This window comes from Myotis brandtii, unplaced genomic scaffold (assembly GCF_000412655.1).
Source record: "Myotis brandtii unplaced genomic scaffold, ASM41265v1 scaffold481, whole genome shotgun sequence".
In the NCBI taxonomy this organism is placed as follows: Eukaryota; Metazoa; Chordata; class Mammalia; order Chiroptera; family Vespertilionidae; genus Myotis; species Myotis brandtii.
Genome location: NW_005368381.1, coordinates 116917 through 126628, shown reverse-complemented (window position 1 = coordinate 126628; position 9712 = coordinate 116917). Strand labels below are relative to the sequence as shown.

General features: G+C 39.7%; 1 pseudogene; it reads right to left on the bottom strand.

Moving 5' to 3' along the window:
* Positions 1-815: 815 nt before the first annotated feature.
* Positions 816-1223, bottom strand: LOC102239424 (annotated as a pseudogene).
* Positions 1224-9712: the final 8489 nt, after the last annotated feature.

Below are 9712 nucleotides of genomic sequence, written 5' to 3'. Positions count from 1 at the left end.
GACTCCCTCCCGATTGAAAAAGACACTGGCGTCCTCCGTAGCCAGCCCTTTCCACACTCGCGCCTCCACCTCCGTACCTCTGCACTTTGCTTCCACACCTCCTCTGAGTCTTAGTGTGCTTTTCTCTTTCCTTCTAGTTGTAGAATTTCCACTTAGCCAGCCTTCCTGTGGTTCTGGATGATGTCCGTTTTGTCTTTTAGTTGTATTTTTGAAGTGGTTGTGCGAGGCAGCAATTTCCAGTGTTTACCTATGCCACCATCTTGGTTTCTCCATACATTCTTTCAAATTAGTGTTTCAGGTTTCTTCGGATATATTCCCAGAAGTGGGATCACTGGATCATGGCCATACTAGTGGGTATAAAGTGATACCTTATTGTGGTTTTGATTTGCATTTTCCTGATGGCTAGTCATATTAAGCATCCTTTCATGTTCTTTTTGGTCATTTGCATGTCTTCGTTGGAGATATGTCTATTCAGATCCTTTGCCCATTTTTAAATTGGGTTATTTTTTTATTTTTATTGTGGTAAAATATACATAAAATTTACCATTTTAACCTTTTGAAAATTTTATTGATTTTTAGAGAGGAGAGAAAGAGACATCAATGTGAGAGAGACATATGGATTGGCTGCCTCCCATTCACGCCTTGACCAGGATGGAATCTGCAACCTGGGTATGCATCCTGACCAGGAATTGAACCCTCCACCTCTTGGTGTATGGTACAACAATCCAACAAACTGAGCCACACCACCAGGGCTATCCTTTTTTTTTAAAGGTTTCCCATGGTTTATTAAAAATATTACAGCACAGCAGAAAGATTCAAATGGCTCCATGTGGTGTTTTGAAATACATCCCTACCCTAGGCTGAGTAACCTACAAGTTAGACAGATTGCCAAAGTCCAAGAGATTCAGCATTTCCTTAGTGTCAGGATCAACTTCAATGATCTCCTGATCCAGAGCTGAGACCTCAGGAACATAATCATCTCTCCTTTCTCTCCTCTTCCTGTAGCTTGATGAAGATACCTCTCATGGGACCTCTCTCAATCTTCTTCATCCCAGATGTGTGACATAGCCTGCTATCTTGTTTTGAAGCTTCATACTGGGGATAATGGTGATCTCTTCACACACGCTTTTGTTGGTGTGGAAGTCGTTGCCTAGGTGTGTGTAGTAGTTCTCAGTGATGGCCCAGGCCTCCTTCTTCATGGTCTTGGTGTGACCACAGCCCATCTTGGCGAGTCCCTAGTGAAACAGCTGATTAATATATTATTTATTATTATTGTTTTTATCCTCACCTGAGGAACCCGCAACCTAGGCATGTGCCCTGACCAGGGATCGAACTCATGACCCTTTGGTACACAGGACAACATTCCAAACAACTGAGCCACACCAGCCATGGATGATTCATCTATTCTTAATTTTGTTGCTCATACTTTGGGTGTCATATCTAAGAATCCATTGACAAATTCAAGATCATGAAGATTTTCACCTATGTTTTCTTATGAGAGTTTTATATTTTTAATGTTTACCTGGAGATCTTTGATCCATTTCAAGTTAAATTTGTACACAGTGTAAGATAGGAGTCCAAAGTCATTCTTTTACATTGGAATATCTAGCTGTCCCAGCACAATATGTTGAAGAGATTATCCTGTCTCATTGAATGATCTTGGCACTCTTGTCAAAAATCAGTTGACCATAAATGTAAAGGTTTATTTCCGCACTCTCAATTTTATTCCATCTGATTCATAAACATAGGCTATCTTTCCATTTTTAGGTGTCCTTTAATTTTTTCAGAAATATTTTGTAGTTCTTAGAGTGTACGTTTTGCATTTCTTTTGATAAATTTATTCCTAAATATTTTATTCTTTTTGATGCTGTTATAAATAGAATTTAATTTTTTTTAATTTTCAGTTTATTTATTGCTCCTGTATAGAAATACAGTTGATTTTTGTGTATTAATTTTTATACCCGAAAACCTGGCTGAACTCGATCATTAATTCTTTTGGTTGTTAGTGGATTTCTTGGAATTTTCTATATGCAAGATCATGTCATGTCATGCCATGTGCCAGTAGAGATCACTTAGTTCTTCCTTTCCAGTCTGGATACATCTTATTTCCTTTTCTTGCCTAATTGTTCTAGCTCAAATTTCCAATGTTGAATAGAAGTGGTGAGAGTAAACATCCTTGTCTTATTCCTAATCACAGGGGGAAAGCATTCAATTCTTCACCACTAAGTATGATGTTAACTAAATTTTTTAATAGTTTTTGAAGGCTGCCTCTCCTCTTATGTTAAATCTCTGAGCCTCTACTTTGGAGATCAGGGCAAGAGCAGTGGCCTCTTGAGTAACATCCCTTCTTTATAAGCAGGGCACTGAAGAGGCCTGGAAGCCTTTGGTCTTCTTGGCTTCCAGTGTGGAATCTCTGCTGTACAACTCAGCTGGGTAAGGGCTTTTCAGAGCTACAGTATTTTTGATCTGCTGCACCTTGATTAGAGCCTCCTTTCTCTGATTATGGGCTGGGTGGAGGAAGGGAGCCCTCAATCTCTTGATCTCAGTCACCAGGAATTTAGTTTCTGCTGCTAGAGTAATGGGTGTTGAAAAATGCTGGAGGCCTGCCCCACCCTGGGAAATATGATAAACTTTAGGACCTGGGAGAAGAGAATGTCCTGTTTTCTTGGCCACAGCTGCCAAGAGTGGAGCTTCAGTCATGCTGAACTGAGGTGGAGGAGGTTGTGGGTTGTTGCTCAAGGGTCAGACTCTTACTAGTACTACTGAGTTTTAGATTTTCTTGAATACATGTTTTTTAAAATTTGTTCCATGCCCTTAGGACACTTTCCAGAGAGTTCAAATGGTTGTTTGTTTAAAAAAATAATTTCACCAGTTATGGGTGTTTTATTTGGGAGTATATCTGCAGAATTTTTGACATTTGGAAATGGAACATCCTTCATCTTTAAAATAACTACCTTGTATTCCCCTAAAGGACCATACTTTATTCAACTAGTTCCATACTGACTGACATTTAGGTTATTACTTTGCCATTAAAAATGGTGCTATAATTAATAACCCCTTGTACACTAGTATATCTGTGAGATAAATTTCAATTGCTAGAAGAATAGTATGAATATAAATATCTTTGATAGATATTGCCAAGTTGCTTTCTATTGAGGGCTTCCACCACTAACATAAGTGAACATCTATTTCTTTGTACTATGACCATCCTATCTAATAATAGACAAACATGACAATTAACCATACCTCCGACACGCTTCCCATTGGCTAATCAGGGCGATATGCAAATTAACTGCCAACCAAGATGGCGGCCAGCAGCCAGGCAGCTGAAGTGAACAGGAGGCTTGCTTGCTCCAGTGATGGAGGAAGCCAAGGTTCCCTGCCTGCCGCAGCCCAGCTGATTCATAAACATAGGTTGTTGATGCTGTTATAAATAGAATTTAAATTTTTTTTAAATTTTCAGTTTATTTATTGCTCCTGTATAGAAATACAATTGATTTTTGTGTATTGATTTTCCTGGGAGAAGAGAATGTCCTGTTTTCGTGTCGGAGGTATGGTTAATTACCATGTTTGTCTATTATTAGATAGGATGGTCATAGTACAAAGAAATAGATGTTCACTTATGTTAGTGGTGGAAGCCCTCAATAGAAAGCAACTTGGCAATATCTATCAAAGATATTTATATTCATACTATTCTTCTAGCAATTGAAATTTATCTCACAGATATACTAGTGTACAAGGGGTTATTAATTATAGCACCATTTTTAATGGCAAAGTAATAACCTAAATGTCAGTCAGTATGGAACTAGTTGAATAAAGTATGGTCCTTTAGGGGAATACAAGGTAGTTATTTTAAAGATGAAGGATGTTCCATTTCCAAATGTCAAAAATTCTGCAGATATACTCCCAAATAAAACACCCATAACTGGTGAAATTATTTTTTTAAACAAACAACCATTTGAACTCTCTGGAAAGTGTCCTAAGGGCATGGAACAAATTTTAAAAAACATGTATTCAAGAAAATCTAAAACTCAGTAGTACTAGTAAGAGTCTGACCCTTGAGCAACAACCCACAACCTCCTCCACCTCAGTTCAGCATGACTGAAGCTCCACTCTTGGCAGCTGTGGCCAAGAAAACAGGACATTCTCTTCTCCCAGGTCCTAAAGTTTATCATATTTCCCAGGGTGGGGCAGGCCTCCAGCATTTTTCAACACCCATTACTCTAGCAGCAGAAACTAAATTCCTGGTGACTGAGATCAAGAGATTGAGGGCTCCCTTCCTCCACCCAGCCCATAATCAGAGAAAGGAGGCTCTAATCAAGGTGCAGCAGATCAAAAATACTGTAGCTCTGAAAAGCCCTTACCCAGCTGAGTTGTACAGCAGAGATTCCACACTGGAACAGGCCTAAGCCAGCAGGTCTTTATCCCCCGAGGGGTCCCAGACTGCGAGAGGGCACAGGATGGGCTGAGGGGCCCCCCCCCCCCGAGTGCACAAATTTTTGTGCACCGGGCCTCTAGTAATAGTATAAAAATGTTTGTCCTTTGCTAACCTTATTACAGGCAAAATAATTTTTTATGATTTGTCATGATTTGTGTTCTCATTTAAAAGACATATTGAAATTTTGGTCACAATGGTGGAGTAGGTAAACACTGTGCTCATTTCCTCCCACAACCACATCTAAATTACAACTAAATGATAGAACAACCACTCTTGAGAACCACCTGAAGACTAGTTGAACAGAACTCCTACAACTAAGGATATAAAGAAGAGGTCACGTTGAAACTGGTGCAGAGATGTAGAACAGGCTGGCCCCACATCCACATGTGGCAGTTAAATATCAGGAAGGATATCTTGGTTGTGGAGCTCCCCCCTAAGGAACAAGGGATCCCATCTGGACTACTCAGCCCAGGGTTGGTGCCAGAAAGAGGAGTCCCCATAATATCTGCCTGTAAAAATCAGTAGGGATTCAGTCCAGGTGAAATGGAGGGCTACTGTGAACCCAGGCATCCTCTTAAAAATTCAAGAGCAGACTTACTCAGAAACATTCACCCTAAGCTCCAGCAAAGGGCATCAACGTGAAAAGTGCCAAGGATGTATGGGGAGGAATGGAATTGTTTGGCTTCAGGGTCAGGGCTGTAGAGGCAGCTCTTACATGGATAGAAGTGCTGGCAGGCACCAAATCTGAGCTCTTCATTAATTTGGCTAACACCACTCACCCTGTCCTGATAATTCCCCGAGACCCTGTCCTACCCAACTCTCACACCATCCTAAACCTCTTTTAGTACCTGTTTCTCACAAGCAGCTGGCTTTGGCCTGTGCTGTGGACTTTCCTAAAAACTCTCAAAGGTCCACAAACTTCAAACAAGTAGTAACTGGCCTAAGTGTGCCCTATACCTCTTGCTAAGTGGTCCCAAACCCAAAACAAACAGTTACCAACTGCAGATTACTTTTACCAGATGGCTCTGGGATAGGCAAAGGAAGCGGCTGCCTTGGGCCTACACCAGAGCCCCGCCCAAGAGGTCCCAGAACCAACACACCTGATGGCTGGCTTCAGACCACACCAGAACACCACCCAATTAACACCACAAATAACACATCCAAAAAGTGGACTTGGCAAGCACCAGAGCACCACTAAAGTGAATCCCACTTCACGAGGTCAGTCCCTTCACAATGGCTTATGCACTGTAGGCATGGCCAGTCTTCACAGCCAGTCAGCCTAAGGGTCAATACCACCTACTGACATGCCAATAGCAATAACAGCCCAATTACAATAGCAACTCACACAAGGGACACCCCTGGAGAACCCAGCTCAGGTGACCTGGGAAGCTGTGCCTCTAGACCTTACAGGACACTTACTATATAAGGCCACCCAGCCAAGATCAAGAAATATAGACGATCTACCTAATATAGAAAAAGAAATATATGGAGGTAGGTGCTCTCCCTCTGATGAGCACACCTGGGACTTTCCCACCCCCCTCCTTTTCTCCCCATGTGCCTTACCTTTCTCCTAAGCTCTGAGGGCCCCTTCTTTTGCCTCTGTAACTTGTTTCCTGAGCTCATTCCTTCTACAGGTCACTTCTTTTACATCTGTGACCTTCTAAATAAACTTCCTCTTACAAAAAAGAAAGAAATATATGGAGGCAGCCAAAATGAGGCAAAGAAACATGTCCAAATGCAAGAACAGGACAAAACTTCAGAAAAAGAAGTAAACAAAATAGAGGCGAGCAATCTACCAGATACAGAGTTCAAAACACTAGTTATAAGGATGCTCAATGACCTTTGGGGGAGAATACATAAACTAAATGAGAACTTCAACAAAGAGATAAGAAACATTATAAAAGGAGATAGAGACCATAAAAAGAACCAGTCATAGCCTGGCCTGTGTGGCTCAGTGGTTGAGCATCAATGTATGAACCAGGAGGTCACAGTTCAATTCCCAGTCAGGACACATGCATGGTTTGTGGGCTCAGTCCCCAGTGCAGGGCATGCAGGAGGCAGCCAATTGATGGTTCTCTCATCATTGTTGTTGCTACCTCTCTTTCCCTCTCTCTTCCTCTCTGAAATCAATAAAAATATATTTTTTTTAAAAGAACCAGTCATAAATGAAAAATATAATAACTGAAATGTAGAAATAATAATACATCAGATGGAATCAATAGCAGATTAGATGAAACAATGGATCGAATCAGCAATTTGGAAGACAAGGTATCAGTAAACATCTAATCAGAACAGCAAAAAGAAAAAAGAATTTTAAAAATATATATATTTTATTGATTTTTTACAGAGAGGAAGGGAGAGGGATAGAGAGTTAGAAACATCGATGAGAGAGAAACATCGATCAGCTGCCTCCTGCACATCTCCTACTGGGGATGTGCCCGCAACCCAGGTACATGCCCTTGACAGGAATCGAACCTGGGACCTTTCAATCCGCAGGCCAACGCTCTATCCACTGAGCCAAACCGGTTTCGGCTAGAATTTTAAAAAATGAAGGTAGTTGAGGGGTCCTCTGGGGCATTGTCAAGCATAACAACATTCACATCATAGGGGTACCAGAAGGAGGAGAGAGAAAAGGGGATTGAAAGTTTATTTTAAAAAATAAAGACTGAAAACTTCCCTAATCTGGTGAAGGAAATAGACATACAAGTCCAGAAAGCATAGAGAATCTCAAAGATAAACCCAAAGTCCAGAAAGCATAGAGAATCTCAAACAAGATAAACCCAAAGAGGCTCACACCAAGACACATCATAATTAAAATGCCAAAGGTTAAAGACAAAGAGAATCTTAAATGCAGCAAGAGAAAAGCAGTTAGTTACCTACAAGGGAGCTCCCATAAGACTGTCAGCTGATTTGTCAACAGAAACTTTGTAGGTCAGAAAGGATTGACGTGCCCTAGCTGGTTTGGCTCAGTGGATAGAGCGTCAGCCTGTGGACTGAAGTGTCCCAGGTTCTATTCTGGTCAAGGGCACATGCCCTGGTTGTGGGCTCGGTCTCCAGTGGGGGGCATGCAGGAGGCAGCTGATCAGTGATTCTCTTCATTGATGTTTCTATCTTTCCCTCTCCCTTCCTCTCTGAAATCAATAAAAACATATTTTAAAAAAGGATTGACATGAAATATTCAGTGATGAAAAGCAAAGACCAAAACCAAGAATACTCTACCCAGCAAGGATATCATTTAAAATTAAAGGAGAGGTGAAGAGCTTCCCAGACAAGAAAAAAGTAAAGGAGTTCATTACCACCAAAACAGTATTATAAGAAAATTTAAATGGTCTTCTTTTAGAAGAAGAAGAAAAAAAGAAAACTATAAAAATAATAAAATGGCAATAAATACATATCTATAGCAGTTACTTTAAATGTAAGTGGATTAAATGCCCCCAATCAAAAGACATAGGATAGCTGAACGGAGAAGAAAACAAGACCCATATATATTCTGTCTACAATTTAGATTAAAAGACACAAAGAAGGACATTTCATAATGATAAAGGAATCAATCCAACAAGAGTATATGACCCTTGTTAAACATCTACACAGCCAACATAAGCACACATAAGTATATAAAGCAAATATTGATGGACACAAAGAGAGAAATTGAAAGTAATACAGTAATGGTAGGGGACTTTAACACCCCATTGACATCAATGGTTAGATGATCCAGACAGAAAATCAACAAGAAAACAGTGGCTTAAATAACACATTAGACCAGATGGGTTCAATTGATTTTTTTAGGACATTTCAGCTTAAAGCAGCATAGTATACATTCTTTACAAGCACACATTTCCCAGGATAGACCACAGATTAGGCCATAAAACATGTCTCAATAAATTTAAGAAGACTGATATCATATCAAGCATCTTCTCTGATCACAATGGTATGAAACTTGAAATCAATTACAAGAAAAAACCTGAAAAACACAAAAACACATGAAGGGTAAATAACTTGCTACTAAAAAAAGAATGAGTTAACAAGATCAAGGAAGAAATCAAGATACCTTGAGACAGATTAAAATGAAAACACAATGATCCCAAATCAGTGGGACACAGTCAAAGCAGTTCCAAGAAGTAAATTCATAGCAATATAGGCCTAGCTCAGTGGTTGGCAAACTGCGGCTCGTGAGCCACATGCGGCTCTTTGGCCCCTTGAGTATGGCTCTTCCACAAAATACCGACTTCTGCGCATGGGCCACGAAGTTTCAATTGCACTGTATGTGCGCGCCTGCACGTGGTATTTTGTCGACCACGGGCCTAGCTCAAGAAACAAGAAAAATTTCAAACAATCTAAAAATACCATATGATTTAACTTATATGTGAATCTAAAAAACAAAATAAGTGAACAAACAAAACAGAAAGAGACTCATTGATACAGAAAATAAACTGATGGTTACTAGATGGGAGGGGTTTTGGGAGCCTAGGTGAAAGGTGAAGTGATTGAGAATTATAAATTGCTAGTTACAGAATAGTCATGGGGAATATAGTCAATAATATTGTAATAACCATGTGTGGTACTAGACTTATTGGGGGAATTATTTTTTAAGTTATATAAATATCTAACCATTATACTGTACACTTGAAACTAATAGTGAATTTCAACTGTAATTGGAAGGTAAATTTTTTAAATGATTAAAAAAAGTTCAGACAGGCAGAATAGCAGAAATCCTTAGCATTTTCTGTTGATCACTGCTGAAAAGATCAGGGCTCTGGGATTGTTAATTAAAACACTGGGCCATGGACAGTTAGCTCAGTTGGTTAGAGTATTGTCCCGATGCATCTGGGTTGTGGGTTCAATCCCCGGTCAGAGCACATACAAGAAGCAACCAGTGAATGCATCAATAAATGGAATAGCAGATTGATGTTTCCCTCTTACTCCCTTCCTCTCTCTTTAAAGTCAATAAATAAAAAATTTAAAAAATAAAACACTTTGTACTTAATCAGTAAATCAACAAATAACTAAAATAAAGACATATTGACTTCAGTACATAATTCTGAGGTCATAACTTTGAATAAATTTTCTTTCTTAATTAAATTTATTGGGTGTGACATTGATTAATAACATATATAAGTTTCAAGTGTACAATTCTATAATTATTTTAAATATAGTTTTTTAAAAATATTTTTATTGCCCTAACTGGTTTGGCTCAGTGGATAGAGCGTCGGCCTGCGGATTAAGGTCCCAGAGGTTCGATTCCGGTCAAGGGCATGTACCTTGGTTGCGGGCACA